Genomic DNA, 21,170 nt, shown 5'->3' on the forward strand with positions numbered 1-21,170 from the left:
CTCTGTTTCTTTGGGTGGGGGTTATAGCATTAAAACAAAATTAAAAATAATTTAATTACATTATGCATAGCTACGGCCCTCTTTTTCAGCTTGGAGGTTGAGAGAAGGCTGGGAGTCATTCTCAGTTATGATGGGGAAAAATGTATGGATGCCGAATGTGATTGCAGAGATGGTTCCTTCCTGTCTCCAGCTTCAAGATGGAGGTCAGGAAGGCTTGTTTCGGCACTGTGTGTCCAACACTGAGATAGGCAGGGATCATCTCTGCAAATGTGCTCTAGAAGCCTCCAAATCACAAGCCCTATCACCCTCACCAGCTCCAAGGATGAGAAGAAAGCTAGAGCTAACCATGCTTGCTGAAAAGAGCTTGTCTCCTCAGTAACACTACTCAAGAGTGGGGCAATTGCAAAAAAAAGGGCACAGCAAAAAAAGTTTACTAGATAAGGTCAGAGCAAGAACAAGTGGGGGTGGTGGGAGATTCCTGTTAAGGATTTATGATCTTCGAACCATAAAAAGGGGTCTGGCATACTTTCACTGCAAGTGCTAGGGGCCATAAATCAGCAGAGTGACACATGTTATTCTGAAGTGCATAGGAGCTCTAGCCCATGGAGTAAAACAAACAATAGAGACAATAAAGTTCAACAAGTAATTGCTTTACTTGCTGGTCATAAACACGTAAATGGTTTCAGCTATATACACAGGCTTTCACCGCAGCCGCTGGTGAAGGTACACTTAAAGTTCCAAGGTGCAAAATCTCTTTCGCTCCGTGTTCTCAGCTTGGAAAGATAAAACAGACTGAGAAACAGATCACTCTGTTCTGCAGAAACTGTGCATGTCCAGAAAATGGTTTCCATAGAAAATGTCCGTGGATAGACAAAACAACCAGCACTTCGCTGCTTCTTGAATCTTCTATCAATTTCTAGGAATGAATGAACATTTGCACTCACCCCAGCAAATCCTTCCTCTTCACACACAGTCCCTTCACTTGCTATAACCCCCACACCAAGCATTTTTCTCAGCAAACAGAGAAACAGGGAAGGCAAACAGAAAGAGAGAGAGAGAGAGAAAATAAACTCCCCTTGTCCTCTTTTAACTGCCGCTCACCTGTGTCTTCTTGCAAACATTCCCAGTTCCGGCTGCTGTGGAAGCAACAGGAAACTCTGCCAGGTTTCTAATTTAAATTTCACACACACACACACACATCCCCATGTGAGACGGTCCAAATCTCACGATGCTTACTGCTTTCCATTTTCTGGGGTGGTCAGTGGAGGAGGCAGGGAGCCTGAACCAGCTCCAGATGCATGCACCGGCAACTGGCAATGTTGCAAAAGTAGCTATACGCAGTCAGGTTGGGAAATCTCTGTGATTACACATATGGCAAAAGCTTGCTTGAGGTCCATGTGCTCTGCAAGAATAGAAAGCCTAGATATTTGCCAGATTTTAAAAATCCACCCAGCCACAAATTTTATTCCCCCAAAAGAGGACGTGTTTGGGGGGAAATGGACATATGGCAAACCCTACCTAATGGCTTTGGCTCTGCATACCTGAAGGAGTATCTTCACCCCTATCATTTAGCCTGGACACTGAGATTTACTGGTTACAGGGAGCCAAGCAGAGGGCCTTCTCGGTAGCCATACCAGCTCTGTGGAACGCCCTCCGATCAGATGCCAAGGAAATAAACAACTATCTGACTTTTAGAAGACATCTAAAGGCAGCCCTGTATAGGGAAGTTTTTAATGTTTGATGTCTTACTGTGCTTTAATTTGTTGGTAGCCGCCCCAAGTGGCTGGGGTAACCAAGTCAGATGAGTGGCATATAAATAAATGATGGTGGTGATGATGATGATGATGTGAACAGCCCTGGGATCTACAGGTATATGATGATATACAAATGTTATAAACAAACAAACAAACAAACATGTGTGCTAAATATTGCCATCCATGTGCACATGTGGAACCTAAGAATCCCAGAGCTTCATCTGACTGAGGGTGACTCATCACCCCCAGCTTGGGAAACAACATAAACATGGACAGTTTGAACAATCTTAGAGAAACTTCCTGGTTCCCTTCCATGATGGAACCCATGCTATTGGCACATTGTTGTATAAAACTTACTGAAGCTAAGCTTAGGACCAAATCAAGTGTAAGGACTACTTTATAACCACTGCTTTTTGTTTTGTTTATACTGTTACCACATATATCTCTTACTTGCTTTATTACAATCCCTTTAATAAAAGGCTAAACTTTAGAAGTCTTTATCTAACCTATTATGCTATCTCAGGGTCTGTCTCACCTACTTACCTAGCTTGCTTTGAGCTTATAAGAGGAGTTCAGAGGAAGCTACAGATTGGGCTCTGACCTGAACAGACCGAAGGAGTGCTAAAAGGACTACCCTACCTTCAGACAAAGGTAGTTTCAGGGTAGAGCAACTGGTTTGGTCTTACATATTTGCACCAGCACCACAGGAGACGCTGCATCAATGATGTACAACAGAGTGCAAGAGGTGGGGGTGAGGGTCGCTGAATTTTAGCATTGCACAGGGTGCCACTCAAATTTGAGAGTTCAAAGTCTGCCACTGCTTCAGATTAATTTCCACAGCGAGGGGAAAAGGAATCAGAAAGAGAAGTGGTGTTGGCAGCTGGTTAAGATATTTAAGAAGGATATGAATCTCAGTTTTTTCTCTCTCATAAAGATGATGTGAAGTATGTATTTTGTTACAGGTTTTTGCTTTCATGCTGCCCCCCTCAAGTTCTCCCATTGCACTTGGGTTATGGAAAAGAGAAAGTCATTTCACAAAATGCCTCCTTTGATGAAGTGCCTGAAGCTGGTCTTAAACCAGGTATAGAAACAAGGTGCCCTCCAAACTCCAGCATGGCCAACAGTCAGCAATGATGATGGGAGTTACAGTCCAACACTATCTGAAGAGCTTCATGTTGACTATCCCTGTTCTAAACCAAGCACTAGGCATTTCAACATTGTGACCTCCAGATTTTATTGAACTCCAACCCCCATCTTCCCCGACCTTGGGCTATGCTGTCTGGGGCTGATGAGGGCTAGAGATCGACAACATCTGGAAGGCACAATGTTGGCTATCTCTGTTCTAAAACAACCTTCAGTTATTTCATCAAAGGAGCCAGAAAGTTTGGACTTTCTTGCCAAGCAAGCTGATGGTGGGTGACACCAGAAAACACTTGTTTCCTAAGTGTTCCTGCAGTCTGACAAAGGAAATCTCTCTGGCTTTTAAGCCAGACATTTATTTATTTATTTATTTATTATGAATGCTCATGTGGAAGAAGAGTCCAATTTTATTTGCTGGATCCCTTTTCTTCCTCAAGAGGGCTTCTTTTTGTTGAGGAGAGGCAGGCAGTTGATGGAGCAAAGTGTTTGAGTTGGATTTGAGTCGCATGCTGAACCTAGGGTTTTATTCACTGGCTAAGTGCTGAGTGTGCCATCAATCCACCTCTTTTAGAAGCCTTGAGTTATTAATAAAGAGCCTGGTAATCTAACACCTGCTCTCAATCTTCCTTTTGGAGGGCATAAAAAGCCACAAGACCAGGCTCAGCAGTTTTCAGCTTCTCTAGCACTTGTTTTCTTGTTGTTGTTTTTTAAAAAAAATCTCTGCCACCACCCCCCTTTCCCCCACCCTCCTGCTCACCTCTCACAATCTTAAGTGTTGATGCTTTATGCTTGGGGTTGGAAATGAAACGTGTTGTTATCATTGGGATAGTGTTTTTATCGCATAAATAATGAACCAAAGCAAGAGGAAATACTGGCACCAGTTGGAATTACTGCCTGGCCTGGGGTGAAAATAATCAATACACTCTCACTTACCAATCTCATCTGCATGTCGACTCCATCTCGTGGCCTGTCTCTCTGCAAATTCATTTCATGGGAGGACCAATAAAGCATGTTACTGGCATTGATCTGGTTTATTCATAGCTAGGCATAGAAAATGCACCATCTGAAATTAATAGAAAGGCTTGTGTTTATAACTGTGAAAAAGTAGTCTGGTGCCAGAGCATTGTGAGTGAATGGGTGCATCACAAGGATATGGGAGAAAAAGATTGGGAGGACTGAGGAACTTTGTCCTGTGTGCATGTATGTGTGCAAACCCCCCCCCCCCCGAGAGAGAGAGATTGAGAGAGAACATTGTAAGAAAAACCACCTCTGGATCAAACCAAAGGTCCATCTGTCCCAGTATCTTATTTTCCCATTGTGATCAGCCAGATGCCCCTGTAAAGCCACAACCACTAGAAACCTTAATTTCACTGGCATCAGTGACTTATTACTTTAGTGCTGATCTGTGTCTGACTCTGGCCCTAACACCTATATTACAACTTCTCTTCTTAATAATACATTCCAGCAGGGGGAAGCACCTTTTGTTTGGGGCCAAAGACTACTTATTTATCGATAGAAATGTATAAATCATATCATAATGAATACCAAAGTGTTTTGCAATATCTATATTAAAAATGCATTTAAAAATTAAAACCAGAGACCATTAACTAACTGTTATAGAAATATATTTTCTCAATTGCTTGCCTAAACTTGGTGGTCCACGAAAGTTTTCAGCAGGTGCTTAAAGGTTAAAACAGAAGAGACTTGCTGAATCTCTAGTGACAGAGCATTCCACAGGACTGAGCTGATAAAGACTTGTTAATTGTCAAAGGAGCCTCGCTAACTTGGAGGCAACAAGTGACAGTCCTTCAGATGACCTCAATGATCAAGCCGGGTTATAAGGCAGTCCCTGAGGTACCCTGGACCTAAGTTGCTTAGGGCTTTGGAAATTAATGAAAGGACACTAAACCTGGCTCAGTAGCAGACAGGCAGCCAATGCATGTGTTTTAAGGAGCGTCTCCACCCCCATCGTTCTGCCCGGACACTGAGGTCCAGTGCCGAGGGCCTTCTGGCGGTTCCCTCGCTGCGAGAAGCCAAGTTACAGGGAACTAGACAGAGGGCCTTCTCGGTAGTGGCACCCACCCTGTGGAATGCCCTCCCACCAGGTGTCAAAGAGAAAAACAACTACCAGGCTTTTAAAAGACATCTGAAGGCAGCCCTGTTTTTTTAAAAATAATATTTTATTAGGTTTTATCCATAAAAAAGTTTAAACAAATACAAAAAATGGAAAAAATACAGAATTACAAAATACAGAAAAACAAACATTAAACACACAAAAAAGAAAAAAGCACATATAAAAAGACAAAAATTCCTTCTTTCTTAATTTCTCCTCTTTGATTCACTTATTTTCCTGACTCCCTCACGTCTTCCATTTTTGTATCCCTTTTAAAAGTTAGTTCAGCAAATTCATGCCCTGTTAGTCTATCTCTCTGTTAATCCAATCTTACATTTTACCTTGTTGCTAAAACCCCTGCATTTCATTTCAATGTCCTCAACATTCAAGAATTTTACAATATTTCTGCAAATACATTTTAAATTTCCTCCAATCTTCTTCCACCAACTCTTCTCCCTGATCTCGAATTCTGCCAGTCATTTCCGCCATCTCCATATAGTCTATTAGTTGCATCTGCCATTCTTCCAAGGTGGGTAGCTCTTGTGTCTTCCAATGCTTTGTGATGAGAATTCTTGCTGCTGCTGTAGCATACATGAAAAAAGTTCTATCCTTCTTTAACACCGATTGGCCAACTATGCCCAGGAGGAAGGCCTCTGGTTTCTTCGGGAAAGTATATTTAAATACCTTTTTCAATTCATTATATACCATTTCCCAGAAAGCCTTGATCCTTGGGCACATCCACCAAAGGTGAAAGAATGTACCTTCACTGAAGGCAGCCCTGTTTAGGGAAGCTTTTAATGTTTAATAGACCATTGTATTTTCATATTCTGTTGAAAGCTGCCCAGAGTGGCTGGGGAAACCCAGCCAGATGGGTGGGGTATAAATAAATTTTTGAACAAAACCTAAGGACAGTCCCATATAGCGCACATTACAATAATCCAGCATCAATTTACCAGCTTTGGATTTAACACACACATGCCAAGCACCCTGTTTTAAGAGGGACAGCCTCACTTTTTAAAGGCAACCTGGGCTCTGCCTTTATCCCAGGGCACCCTGATTTTGCATAGCAGGTGGGAAAGCACTGCAGCAGGTGGGGAGGGTGAGCAGTGAGGGCAAGGGTGAGCAGAGGAGGCAAAGGAAGTGACCGCACACAAAGGATCCCCTCTCGGCAGTTCAAGAACTAGCCCTGAGCTTGTCTAGCAAAATGTGCATTTGTGATTTTGGCTGCAAATCCCACAGATATAACATTGACATCTCATCAATGAGATGTAATGCTTTGCTTACATCATTGCATTATAAAACCTGATTGGTTACACAGTATGGCATAGCCTTCTTTACCATTGGCTTCCAGATGTTTTGAACTATTGTCACGTATGAATGTTGGGTCCAAGGAAGATGGCAAATTCGCAAAGCATGATACACTGCCAGGCGAAGCAAGAAATTGGTTATATCAAGGAAAAATGTATAAGTGTGTCCAAAAGAACATTGGTTTTGCTTAATGAAAGCAAAAAACCCCTGATGCAAAAATCCCCTGATAAAAACAGGATGGAACTGGTGATGAACAACAGTAATAAATATCCTCTGAAAAGAACAAAGACAAGGAGGAACTGGCAGTGGGCCACAGACAGATGATAAAGGCCTGAAACATGTATGTATTTCTGAGGTACAACAGCAAAGGTGATGTGGTGGTCCAGAAGGAGAACAGGAGGAGAGTGGTGGAAACTCAATCGTTCTAAAAGCCAGCCCATAGACGCCAAGGGGGGAGACTATAAAAAGGGCAGTCTTCTTACCCTCAGTGTCACCAGGACCAGCGCTACAACCAGACACCCACAGCTCTTACGTGAGGCTTGATCAATCTAAGTGAAGGGCCGTGTGTGAGTATTTGTGTGAATGTGTGAGTGTCTGAACCTTTCGGTACCAATGTATTAATGTATACTTGACTATATGAAATAAATGTTACATGAAAGGTGTGTAAACCCAGATCTGGTCTCCAATGTGTCTTATTGAAAGCCCTATAGCATATGGGATATCACTTGTCTCTCGGGATTTCAAAAGAGCCAAATTAGCACGGTTTGGTGACACTATCACTCCCATCAAGCACATGGTATATTCTATCACGGATTGAAGCACGTGAAAGTTAGTGGTTTCTTGCCAGGTGCAAAAATAAGGATCAAACAGACTCAGTAATGGAGAATAAGAAGGTGAAGTTTATTGCCAGGCAATAAGGACCCAGTTTGGAATTGCTTCCAAAAGGAGCTGGGACCCCGATTGACAGAAATCCAGAGGTTTTATACCTGAGCAAATCACAGCAAATCATAGATCATGAGACAACCATGAGGGACTCACAATATTGTCAGCGAGAATCAGCCAATCAGCAAGCTGTTGTCACGCTACCAGCTCCTGGTCAAGCACTGGTCAAGCACAGGGTTCTAGTTCTGCTTTCCGATGCTTTCAGTGACGCTTAGTCTATCCTTTCCCCCAGTTATGACAGGACAGGGAGTTTTGGAGTTTTTGTGGTTTTGCTCTTCCTGTTCTGTGGATTAATTTAGCCTGTATCTGAGGGGAATTTGTACCAGAATCTCTGATTCACGTCTTCCCCTTGTCCAGGGTACAGGGATGTTTGTAGGGGAAAGGTCGGTTCCTAACTTTGCTGTTCCAAGCAGTTTGCAGTTAGCTAAGGCACAGCTTCCCTTTGATTCAAAATGGATTATAAAGTACTGTCATCCTTGATTTGTGTAAGCATATATGAATATATATTGAATATATTGATTACTGATAACTGATTATATGGATAGCATAGGGGTAGCCCTTCTTCCTTGCCTCAGGATGACAGGAGTTGTTATCCAAAACACCTGGAGAGCACAAGGTTGAGGAAATCTGTATAGGGTATGGATGCTTTAGAAATAAAGTGGAAAACATAGATATTTGAATTAATACATAAGAATCCCTGGTTGGGTAAGATCACCTATCTCATGTGATCAATTCAGACAGGATGATTCAGTAATTGCTATGGGGAGGCAGGGTAGTAGTTAAGAGAAATAATGGCACTGAACAGGATTGGGAAATAAGAATATTTGCATAGCTTAATTTTCAGAGAATATTTGCACTCTGTTATTACATGTACATTCCATTCTACTTTAAGAAAATTCAGCATGCCTTATAATGGGAGCCTGGAATAATTCCATGCAGGCACTGACCAGAGTGAGACTGAGTAATAAGCTTGTGCCATCCAACCCTTGTGGGGACACTTTATTTCTCCAGGTTCTGACCCAATATTTTGACCAGCTTCTGGCAGGTTTGTTAGGTAATCAATTTTTAGTAAACAAAAAACAAAAACAAAAACAAGGCAGTTATTTGAGAAATTTATATGAACAGGTTGTGAACCCAGTGGGAGGAATTTCCATAGCACAAAACTGAGAGAAACTCTAAATATCCTCAGAATAATCAGATGGATTGAAATCTTGCAATATTAACTTGATGGATGGAATCAGTTAAAAGCAAGTAAACTGTAAACTGAGTACAAAAAGCATTTAATAATTGACAGCCCTGTTTCAGAAGGCAAAGCAGAAAAGGAATAGTGAAGTGCTTAAGCCAGCTACACAGAGGAAGATCAGGCAGAATACAGTAGAGGCTGAAAATATAATTTATTGGCCAAACAAAGCCAGTAAAGGAGTGAGGAGAAAAAACCAAAGATGTCAGAAATCGTTACCTGAAGAAACAAATAACTATGAGAAATGCTATGCCAGTTTAAAGTATGTTGTGGTCTCTGATTTGTTGACATCGCCTGTGCAACTAAAGCAGGAAAGGGAAAGAAACCGGAGAAAACAAAAATGACCATGAAGTTGACATCATGACTCTTACACTGGGATTACCAAGTCTTGTCATGACTTAGTGTCAGGGACGTGGCTGAAATGAACGCCTGGGAAGAGTCAAGCTCTGGAGATGAAGGACTGCCAGTACAGAGAGAACCAGAGACTAACTCTGGAGACGAAAGAGTGCAGACAGAGCAGAAAGGGGCTAGCTCAGATAGAGCAGCACTCAAGACAGTTCACAGGCAGGGGGAGGAGAAGAGAAAGACGACATTGAGGGGGTTGCTATGCAACCAGTAGAGATGCAGTGTTCAGAGAAAATATAAAAAAAATCCTTCCAGTAGCACCTTAGAGATAAACCAAGTTTGTTATTGGTATGAGCTTCCGTGTGCATGCACACTTCTTTGGTATTCAGAGGGCTCTTCGTTTGAGAGCAAGGGGGGGATTTTCACCCACCTTCTCCCCGAATCAGAAGAGCTGAAATGGTTAAAATACAATGGAAGTATAAAAGAGGAAGGACTTTGGTGCCCATTGTGCTGTGACAGGGGTGGGGACTCAGACTGACCAACTCATAGCTAATGGTGGCAGGCCTGGAACCGCTGGATGTAAATTGTAAATAAATGTGCATAAATGAGGAACATCGCCCGGCTGTGGGGCATGCAGGCCGCTCCCTGCAAGGCCCTGTCCTCTTGCCCTAGGGGTTGACCCAGATTCATAAGGCCGGAGTAAAATTGTCTGGCTGTGAGGTGTGGAGGCCTTTCCCCGCAAGGCCTCTTCCACCTGGCCTAGGGGGCTGGGCCCAGACTCACCAGCCCCACTGAAGAGGCTCCTCATGAGGCCGGAGGAATATCGCCCGACTGTGGGGCATGAAGGTCGCTCTCTTCAAGCCCCCATCCACCTGGCCCAGGGGGCAGGGCCCAGACTCACCTAGGCCTAGAAAGAAGCTCCTCATGAGGCTGGAGGAACATTGGCCGGCTGCGAGGTGTGGAGGCCGCTCCCTGCAAGGCCCTGTCCTCTTGCCCTAGGGGACAGGGCCCACACTCACCAGCCCCACTGAAGAGGCTCCTCATAAGGCCAGAGGAACATCGCCCGGCTGTGAGGCATGATGGCCGCTCCCTGCAAGGCCCTTTCCACCTGGCCTAGGGAGCTGGGTCCAGACTCACCAGCTTTACTATGTTAAATATGTGTTCTGTAGTTGACCTCCTTTGTGATGTTTTATTTTGAAATCTTTAAGATAACATTTTAGTTTTCTCTTATGTAGTGCAATTAAACTGATACAACTTGTTTGTTCAAATTTTGGGGAATTTGCACCCCCAGATACCTAAAACTTTCCCTAGCTATTGGAGTCTTCAACACTGCTGTAAACGTTTGTTGTATACGAATGGGGTGGTGTATGAAAAAGCATTACCTCTGCTTTCTTAAAAGTTTCTTGCAATCCTGAGACCCTGGAGAACTGTTCCAACTCTGTACATAGTACTTTGCCTGCTGTGATAGGGTCAGAGGTGCATAAAATTATATCCTCTGCAAAGAGGCTTGAATTTTGTTCGTTTCTGTTTGCAACCACTCCTGTACGAGTAGGTCCCAGGGGGGGTTGGGGTTCTACCTGCTGGAGGACCAGAAGCATTCCCTTGTTTGCAGCTGATGGCATAGGGACAGGGCTCCCAATCTGGACAGTGGGGTTCCTCTGTTCCAGTGGAATGGGGGCTAAGGTTCTGCAATGGTAGAGGCCCACCCTGGCTATAGATTTAGGCACTGGCTAAATCTTACACCTGTCAAGCTCACCTGTTTCTATCATTTGGCGACTAAGATCATCATTCATCTGAAGAACAATTGCTATTTCAGACTCTCACACGAGAGCAGAATCTAACCAAACTGCTTTTGGTTCTGAATCAATGTAGATCATTTATGGATATTTACGAATTTATCTACTGCTTTTCCTCCCAAACTGATGTTTTGTGTTGTTGCTCCCTAGAAACTCTTGGTTCATAAGCTGCTTTGGACAGGTGCAATGTACATTGTTGTACAAAATGCAATGTAGATGGACAGTAGTACTGAAAATAAATATGTAATTTTGAAGAAGACGACTTTATTGGCACATCTAGTGAAAGATATACTCAAGACTAAGTCCCACTGAAGGCCATTGAATGGGCCTTAGTCATGGCTTATCTAAGCCCCATGGGGGGTACTGGGACCTTGACTAACTGGGATGGCTTTTTAAAGGAATCTGCCTTTCTCCCTTCTCTCTTGCTGTCTATCACAGCATCCACTTGCATGTATGTTACCATCTCTAAGTTGTCCAAAGATTTCATCCATTCCCCAGCTATAAATCCTTAACTTCCCAGCTGGCTTCTCTGTCTGCTTCATGGGACAATGAAGCAGAACAGGTGAACATCTAGATGGCACAATTTCCTACTTGCCATGTTGATAGGAACGCTGACACAAAAACCACAATTATCTAATATGATAGCACTCCTCACACTGCTTACTGAACAACGTCCGGTAAGAAGTGGGCAACAGAATAGCGATGATGTAAAGTTGTTTCTTGCTGTCTCTATGGTAACCCTGCAGCATGTGAGGAAGGGGCTAGGAGAATATCAGAATCAGATGATGTCATCATGGAAGGTAGAAGAGCAGCCCAGGGGTGAGAAAAGGGTGATCAGTTCACCCTTCCTGATTGACCATTCATCTTCACAAATGCTCCCTACACGTTTAAACATAGTCATCTGAATTTTCCTTTGGAGTTTGTTACTATCTTCCATGAAGACGATGTTGGAGAAAGAGAATTGCACTCTGAAGATGGCCAGCTGAGAGGAAGTTGTAGGAAGTACTCAAACCATACGATTCCTGCCTTTGTAACTTATCCCCACGATATCAAAATAAGCTCCAACAGACAAGAGGGGAAGACTCAAGAGCAGCAGGTGCAGACCTTAGAACACTCCAAGTAGGCTTTGGAAGACACAGCACATCAAATGATTCCTGCCCTCCCCAGAGGAGGAGGAGACGAGTGGTGGTGATAGGTGACTCCCTACTGAGGGGAACAGAGGCAGCAGTGGAGGAAACAGGATGTCCTAGGAGATGTGCTGTCTTCCAGGTGCAAAGACTGACGATATGCCAGAGAAGTAGCCAAGTGTTATCAAGCCCACTGACCACTACCCCTTCCTTCAGATTCATGTGGGTACAAATGATACTGCCACACAGAGCCTTTAACATATAGCAAGGGGCTATGAGACTCTGGACACGGAGCTGAAGAGCCTTGGGGCACAGGTGGTCTTTTCATCACTCCATGTTGAAGGTCATGGCCCAGGAAGAGAGAGGGACTGTGTTGTGAGGCATCCACCGCGTGTCCCGAACCCCACTCTGGATGCTATAAAGGCACCCAGGAGGACAAGGAACACAACTTTGAGGCAGTGTGGCATGACAAAAGCCACCTGAACAAATATTAGCTCCTCAACTAACCAACCAAAGTGTTTATCCCCTGAGTACTGCTAGGATTATAAAATTGTCATCCCCAGCGAGACAAGAAATGTTGTTATCCTAGATGCCAAAAGAATATGAAGAAGTTAGAAGTAACTTATGACTCCGTGGCCCTCCTAAAATCACACGAGCTGTTTTGGTCACAGAACCATTTGAGCATTTCAACTCTCGTCCTCTGCGGGAAGGAGTATTCCACATTTGGAATACTGTACAGTGCACTGTCCTGGCCTCTCTACATCAAAACAGGTCTTTGAGATCTGGAAAAGGTGGAGAAAAGAAAAACCAAAATTATCAAGGGGTTGGTTGAGGTCCCTTATGAGGAAAGGTTGGGGCCTTTTAGTTTAGAAGGAAGGAGGCAGTCTTTCAGGTATTTGTCACATTCTGAGTCACAATGACCCTTGGTCACCTCTGTTGCCCTTCCTCTGGGCAAACCCACTATAAGAACATCAGAAGAGTCTGCTGGGTCAGGCCAATGGGTTTAAAAGAAGATCAGTCAAATTCATGGAGGAGAAGGCTGGCAAAAGCTGCTAGCCATAATGAGTATTCTTTGCTTCTAAGGCCAAAAGTGGTAAATGCTTCTTAATTCCTGAAATCTGTGGTTTTATCACTTGAGTAGCATGCTGGGTGGGGAGAAAGAGGTCCCAGTTTCCCATGATGCTCTGCATTTTTTGGTGAGATAGATGATAGATAGATAGATAGATAGAGATCAATAGATTGATAGATCAATATAGATGATAGATCGATGATAGATAGATCGATAGATAGAGGTATATTCATATACCACCAACTCCTAAAATAGCTACATGGTGATCAGGATATAAGCAAGTGCAAAATAATCACTAAAATGATTGCCTGCTCAAAAGTAATTTAAACAGCTACAGTTGGCATACAAAGGTCTGCAAGAGAGGCTAGACAACCCCATGACTATGAGACCCTTCAAACCTAAAGCAGCTCAGGCACACTGTCAGGTGCCAACTGAGAGGTTTGATGAGCTTCTTAGGAGATTTGATGTAGGTCTGAGCCACATGGCAAACCCTTCTGATAATAGCAAGGTAGGCAAAAGGAAAAACAAAATAGCAGGATATGGATAAGCTTCAAAGGCTCTAGTAGAGCTAGCTTCACTTCCCCAAGAAGTAGAGCTACCTACAGATCTACAGCAAGTTATCCACTTCCAGGACACCAATACCTAGCTCTTCTCAACTCTGCACAATTTCCTCTTGAGTCCTTCTCCTCTACCTGTTTTAAGAAGTAAAACTACATTTTCTACAATACTCAGATATGCTTCAGGAGACACTCTTTTGTGAAGGTGCTAGTATGCTAAGGATTTCCTTCTGCATGCACTGAGTGGCACCCTCTTCTCATACTATTGAACAATATTGAGCACAATAGTGTTCAAAGGTAACATTGGAGGTCATCTAGTCAAACTCAGAGCAAGATATTTGCAGCTACAGCATCTCTGACTGTCCAAGGATGGCTAATCTGTGGCTTTCTATATGTTGTTGGATTACAATTTCCATAATCCTGTGGTAGCTAAGACTGATGGGAGCTGGAGTCTAGGGACATCTGGAGGCACACAGCTTAGCTATCCCTGGAGTATGTAGTGCAGTTGAATCACATAAATTAGAAAATAACATTATAGAAAACGGCAATAACCTTGGCGAGCAAAATACATGAAGTGTGGCACCTACAGCATTACACTACACAGAATTAGCCTTCATATGAGTAAAACTAAACTGGAGATAAAAAAGATAGCTTTCAAACAGCTGCACATCTTCACGTTACCTGCACCCCTCTCAATGTCTATTGTACAAGAATGCAGAATGTATCATATCCTAACAAGAAATCACAAGGTTTGCAAGAGAGGTAAATCCCCTCCTAGAGAAGGAGCCCCTTTCTAACCTGTTTATAAAGGCTGGCTGGCTCCCTCCCTGACCTAGCTGTGCTCTGGTGTCCAGGCAGAGGGGTGGATGCTGGTTAGCAGAACAGGCTCTGTGACCTTAGTGAGTAGCTAAGGGAGGCATTGTGAGCTCCTCATTCAGGGGCTGTTTAAAAGGCCAGGCAGGCACCCTACAAGTTAGTTCTGGTGTAGCTATGGATATGTTATATGTTATATGAGATATGCTATATGAAATGTGTCATATGATATAAGAGATTGTTAATAAAGGAAAAGACGAAAAGAAGAGGCTCCTCATGAGGCTGGAGGAACATTGCCCAGCTGTGGGGCATGAAGGCTGCTCCCTCCAAGGCCCTTTCCACCTGGCCTAGGGGGCAGGGCCCACACTCACCAGCCCTACTGTGTTAAATATGTATTCTGTAGTTGACCTCCTTTGTAATGTTTTATTTTGAAATCTTTAAGATAATATTTTAGTTTTCTGTTATGTTGCTTTGACTGTATACTCTATATTTGACTTTCTTCAGATTGTTTTATTTATGTTTTATTGATTTAATATGCTGTAAACCGCTTTGAGATTTTTCCTAAAAATATAAAGCTGTATGGAAATAAAAAAAAAAAAAACTGCCAACGACATTAATTCTTATCAGAGCTTGCTTGCCTTCCTGACTTACACTTAGGATAGTAAGAGTGGGGAAACTTGGCTGTCGATCAGGCTGCACATTAGTACTGTGCACAAAATTTGACTATTTGGAGGGACTTTGGCATTGAATGAGTTGGGTTCAGACAGCCGCTCATTGCTACAGGTTGTGCTGGGTGGCACAGAGCAGTCTGTGTCTTCCAGTGGATGGGACATCAGGCATGTTGGATGAAACCCCATGAAAAAGCCAAGACCTACCTCTGTTCACCAAGTGCATCTTCCACAAGAAGCTTGGCCTAACTTCCTCCCTTCCTTTGCTCCTGCCTGATACCTCTCCCACCCAGATTGTGCTCACCACTCAACAGCTATTGAGAGCAGGGAGCAATCCTGTAGGGTGTGGTTGTGGCTCTGCTCCTGAAGGAAAGCTGCACACACACAAAATCCCTCCAAATAACAGTTGCTGAGCAGAGAGAGTGATCTAGAGGGAAGCAACCCCCAGTCTCAGTTGCAGAGGAAAGAGATGCAAGATCTCCCATCACTTCTCAACTATATGCTCAATTAGAGTTCTGAACCTCTAACTGCATATTAGCCCTGCACCTGACCTTATTCAGGACTGGATCTGGGGCAGGGGGTGTCCTCAGGTCAACTCAGAGTAAGTTAACCTGATGTCCACTTCTGATTGGAGCCATGTGGGACATCGTGTGTGTTTTGGGGTGTGTGTGTGCTGTCATAGTGCAAGCATGGACACAAAATGAAGCTTGATCTCACAAGTTTTCTTCATTCACATTGATTTGCAGACACCTAAACCAACTTGCATGGGACGCGGGTGGCGCTGTGGGCTAAAGCCTCAACGCCTAGGGCTTGCCGATCGAAAGGTCGGCGGTTCGAATCCCCGCGGCGGGGTGCGCTCCCGCTGCTCGGTCCCAGCGCCTGCCCACCTAGCAGTTCGAAAGCACCCCCGGGGGCAAGTAGATAAATAGGTACCGCTTACCTGCGGGAAGGTAAACGGCGTTCCGTGTGCGGCTCTGGCTCGCCAGAGCAGCGTTGTCACGCTGGCCACATGACCCGGAAGTGTCCCCGGACAGCGCTGGCCCCCGGCCAATAGATGTGAGATGGGCGCACAAACCCCAGAGTCTGTCAAGACTGGCCCGTTCGGGCAGGGGTACCTTTACCTTTACCTTTAAACCAACTTGCAGTTGAGGCTCCAATATTTTGGCCACCTCATGAGAAGAGAAGACTCCCTGGAAAAGACCCTGATGTTGGGAAAGATGGAGGGCACAAGGAGAAGGGGATGACAGAGGATGAGATTGTTGGACAGTGTTCTCGAAGCTACAAACATGAGCCTGACCAAACTGCGGGAGGCGGTGGAAGACAGGAGTGCCTGGCGTGCTCTGGTCCATGGGGTCATGAAGAGTCAGACACGACTAAACAACTAAACAACAACAAAACCAACTTGCACCCATTCTCTTCTTTTGCATTGCCAAAGGTAGATAAACACCTGAGTTTGAACCCAAATAAGTCATATTCAGAATCTAATTCTTTTAACAGGTCTCCTCTACAATTTGTTGTTGTTTAGTCGTTTAGTCGTGTCCGACTCTTCGTGACCCCATGGACCAGAGCACGCCAGGCACTTCTGTCCTCCACTGCCTCCCGCAGTTTGATCAAACTCATGCTAGTAGCTTCAAGAACACCATCCAACCATCTAGTTGGATAACAATTCTTAGTTATACTCATGACTCTCCAGTCAGGGAGTCCCACTGTCATCAAGGCTGGGAAAAGCTCCAAAGAGTGGCAAAGTCTCTCTGCTATCCAGGATATGGAAGTATTCTCTGCAGCTGTCCTTTCTATTGACTACTTTTGGAGCTCTTCCAGATCTTTGCCTTCAGGCAGACCTGTCTGTTGTCTCTGTTCCCTCCCACTCCCTGGTCTGAGGCCAGGATGTTCCAGACACTACAAGGAATGACACTTGCACCCAACAGGCTTTTTTTTACAGTCCTAATACAAAATGGCTTCTCCTGGCTTCTCCACTCATTTTCAAGTTCCTGAAAACACTTTTAAACAAAGAACAAAACACTTGCCAAGGGAAATCAATGAAGAATGCTCTAGACACAATTTCTAAAACAATAACCTTTTGCAGAGAACTTGAAAACACCAAAGCAAGATGAAATGACAGCAAAAAAGAGAAATAAAATGGCTGTGAAATCCAAAGATGTTGTTGTTGTTTATCATAGACCATGTCAAAGAGAATTAGTGCAGTGTGTGGTAGGGTCATTTAGAGGGCAGCTCACCCAGTGAATGCCAAGAGCATGTCTGCTCTTCCAACCACTTAAGGCAAGGCAATGACGGATAATTCCATTAAGGGAAGCCAAGACCCTGTTTGTGGAAGGCAAACAGCACTTAGCTGGTTTACATGTTCTGCATCTTTCCAATCTAGGAAGGAGGAAAAGATGGTCCAGAGAGCTTTTATCAGAACTGCTGGGACTGATTCATCCAACTCTTTCTGAAACAGAAGAGTCATCAGAAGGTGGCACCTCCCATAAAGGTTCTCACTGTAAAATGCTTCTTTTGGAAGGGTCTCCATGTTCCCAAATACATATAAAATAAGTTTCCATGATTTAGTAATTTAAGCACATTAAGAGCAAGTGTGGTGTAGTGGTTCAAAGTGGTAGTCTTGTAATGTGGTGAACCTGGTTCGCTTCCCCGCTCCTCCACATGCAGCTGCTGGGTGACCTTGGGCTAGTCACTCTTCTCTGAAGTCTCTCAGCCCCACTCATCTCACAGAGTGTTTGTTGTAGGGGAGGAAGGGAAAGGAGAATGTTAGCCCCTTTGAGACCCCTTAAAAGGAGTGAAAGGCGAGATATCAAATCCAAACCTGCTGGGTTAGACCAATGGTTGATCTAGTTGCCTTATACCCAGACCATTGGTCCATCTAGCTCTGAATTCCATACCCTGTTCAGTGGCTGTCCAGGATTTCAGAGATAGTTCTTTTCTGCCTATACCTGGAAATGTTTGTTTGTTTGGGGGGGTTGTATTGGAGACTTTCTGCATTTAAAACAGATGCCCTACTAGTGAGCTATGGCCACTTTCCCCAAATGGCCAAACAGTGGGCAAAAAAGATATCCATGAGAAACTCCTAAGCAGTACATGAGGGAAAGAGCACTCTCCTATTTATCCCAGCACCTAGTATTCAATAGCATCCTGTCCTTGTTTCTGAACGCTGTACACAACCATCATGACTAAGAGGAATTGATAAATACATTCTCAGTCAATTATTTCCTATTCCCTTTTTAAACGGTGAGCACCCGTTGTTCGGTCCCTGCTCCTGCCAACCTAGCAGTTTGAAAGCACGTCAAAGTGCAAGTAGATAAATAGGTACCACTCTGATGGGAAGGTAAACGGCATTTCCATGCACTGCTCTGGTTCGCCAGAAGCGGCTTAGTCATGCTGGCTACATGACTCAGAAGCTGTACGCCAGCTCCCTCGGCCAATAAAGCAAGATGAGCGCCGCAACCCCAGAGTCGGTCATGACTGGACCTAATGGTCAGGGGTCCCTTTACCTTGATCTTTTAAGTTGATGGCCACCATCACATATTGTGGCAACAAGTTCCATAAATAAAAGTGAAATTCTACGCATGTTTGCTCAAAAATAAGCCCTACTGAGTACAATGGGACTTACCCAGCCTCCCCCCTCCCCCGATCAATATGTATAGAATTGCAACCTTACAGTTATGCAAGGTGTGAATAAAAGTTTATTTTAGTCTTTGCTGGGTCTCATGCCAACCCTTGTATGAAAACTAAGATACAAAGGTGGGGATGTTCTCTCCTTGAGATGTCTGTTACCAGAGCATTTTGCTATTCTTTTTATCGATTTTGTACTTTCCCTGCAAGAGGCCTCAATTGTATTGGCATTCTGCCAACCTTTAAGATGCTCTCATTTACACCAACATTCCCTTAACCTCTCAGCTTGAGTATCCTTTTTAATTGCTGTGCTGTTTTAATAGGATTCTTTTAGTATGTATTTTAATTATCTATATATAGAGAGAGAGTACAAAGCGTTTTTTATGTTTTGTAAGCTACTTAGAAGCATGGGAATTCCATTCCTGGCCCTTTCACATGTTGGCAGAGTGCGCATAAGCCCACTCAACTCCACTTTTCCATGCCCTTGTTCCACCATGCCCCCAATCCACCTTCACTGCCCTCTTCCAGCTCCAAAGGGACCTACATGTCAGTGGTCACTCATCAGTTGGACACTTGCAAAATGGTATCTGCCTGTATTACAATATAAGTGATATTAAATGATAATGAAGTCTCAGTTTTCTTATATCAGCGACTTCATCTTGGCTGTGAGTCATGGAAGACCTGCTCCCTGCCTTTTTTCACCTGGCCTGGGAGGGTGGGGCCCTGAATGACTCCACCTACAAAAGCTGAGACTTCTGAAAAGACTCGTGGGCTGGGGTATTGTATGTGGAGGGATGTTGCGGGGGGTTGTTGCTGTTATTGATATTAATTTCTGTATCTATTTTTATATCTTATGGTTTATGTATTAATTGTTTGGTTCTGTTGTGTATTTTTTGATGTGTCTTATTGTTTACAGCTATGTTTGCAATTACAGTGGTACCTTGGGTTAAGAACATAATTCGTTCCAGAGGTCTGTTCTTAACCTGAAACGGTTCTTAACCTGAAGCGTGCTTTCACTAATGGGGCCTTCTGTTGCCGGTGGAGCACAATTTCTGCTCTTATCCAGGGGCAAAGTTCTTAACCTGGAGCAACCACTTCCTGGTTAACGGAGTTTGTAACCCGAAGCGTCTGTAACCCGAAGCGTCTGTAACCCGAGGTACCACTGTATGCAAAATCTTTTCATGCTATAAGCTGCCTTGAGCATGGATTTAACTATGGAAAGGCAGCATACAAATAAAATAATGATGGTGGTGATGGAATTCAAACTTGGATAAATGGGTTCCCACATAGTCTTCCATCCTCATGCTGTCTAGATACAGTGCTGCTTAGACTGTGGTGAGAAGTTGTTGAGTCTGTGGGTGGCATCTGTAGCACTTCTTACTTGAGACTTATGTGAGTGCATTTCAATCCAGTTTGGTCAAGTTATTGTGCAAACTGACATTGCCTCCTGGGAGATCCATTGCTTAGGGTCTAATGACTTAGCAGTTCACAGCAATGTCTGCCACTCCCTCCCCTCCCCCAACTGAACTGGATCATCTAGCTGGGCTGGTGGAATAAAAGCTGGGCTACTTTGGGGCAGCTGCATCACCAGTTAGGGTGCCACCAAAGGGGTTCACACCTTGGAGGGAGAGCAAGGACAAGGACCAGCTCCTTAACACCATCTGTTATGGTGTCAGCCTTGCCTTAATTATTTCAATTTGTTTAAAACTGATTTTAATTGGTGGGAATATAAAAAAATTCCTTCCAGTAGCACCTTAAAGACCAACTAAGTTAGTTCTTGGTATGAGCTTCCGTGTGCATGCACACTTCTCAAGAAGTGTGCATGCACACAGAAGCTCATACCAAGAACTAACTTAGTTGGTCTTTAAGGTGCTACTGGAAGGAATTTTTTTATTTTGACTATGGCAAACCAACACGGCTACCTACCTGTAACTTTAATTGGTGGGGTTTTTATTTTTGTTACTGTGTAAGAGAAATAAAATACGTGTATGGGAGGAGAGGAGTGGAGGAGAGGGGGGGACAATTGCAGTGAGGGGGTATAGTGTTAGTGTGGGAGATGGGGCAGGCCAGATAAGTGGGTCCTGATCCAGCAGTTGAAGACCAGTAGTCTACAGGGAAAGGGGGCTGCTATCTCAGCAAGAGCCTAGGAGAAACTGAGAGAATTATGTCCACACTGCCAGGTTAGCTCCTCCCTTTCCAGACTCGAGAGCCTTTAAACCAGGTGTCAGCAAACTTTTTTTGCAGGGGGCCAGTCCACTGTCCCTCAGACCTTGTGGGGGGCTGGACTATTTTTTTTTGGGGGGGAATCCCCCCACGACTCTCCCCTCCCTTCTCCACAGCCCCGGATGAGCCCCGGTGGCTGCTTACCTGTGCCTTGCGAGTGGCAGGGGTTGGTGGCGGCAGCAGCGGAGGGACAATGAGAGGCGTGAAAGGGCTGGTTCCAGAGAGGGGCTGCTTAAAATGGCGCTCAGCCAACCGCGGCTAAACAAAGCCCACCCCCCTTTTCCCTCTAGGCAGGGCAGGGAGAAGCCAGGAGGAGGGAGGGAGGAGGTGCCGCCGCAGTGTGTGTGAGGGAGGGGGGGAAATGGTGCAGCCCAAATGATCAGAATCCCCATGCCGATCCATGCAGCGATTCCCAGACCTTCCATGGGCCAGGTCCAGAAGGCAATTG

General features: G+C 44.3%; 1 long non-coding RNA gene across 2 annotated transcripts; it reads right to left on the reverse strand.

Annotated features, from left to right (window-relative positions):
* Nucleotides 1-629: 629 nt before the first annotated feature.
* Nucleotides 630-11,284, reverse strand: LOC309524408. 2 transcript variants are annotated; one of them, XR_014215892.1, is made up of 3 exons: nt 9,862-11,284; nt 3,828-3,957; nt 630-1,402 (listed from the first exon to the last, which is right to left on the reverse strand). It is a non-coding gene; the product is annotated as an uncharacterized lncRNA (long non-coding RNA). The 2 variants fall into 2 exon arrangements; XR_014215893.1 differs by having other exon boundaries at nt 9,626-11,284.
* Between the last annotated feature and the right edge of the window lie 9,886 nt (nt 11,285-21,170).

This window comes from Podarcis vaucheri, assembly GCF_965113315.1.
Source record: "Podarcis vaucheri genome assembly, chromosome: Z".
NCBI classification, from domain to species: Eukaryota; Metazoa; Chordata; class Lepidosauria; order Squamata; family Lacertidae; genus Podarcis; species Podarcis vaucheri.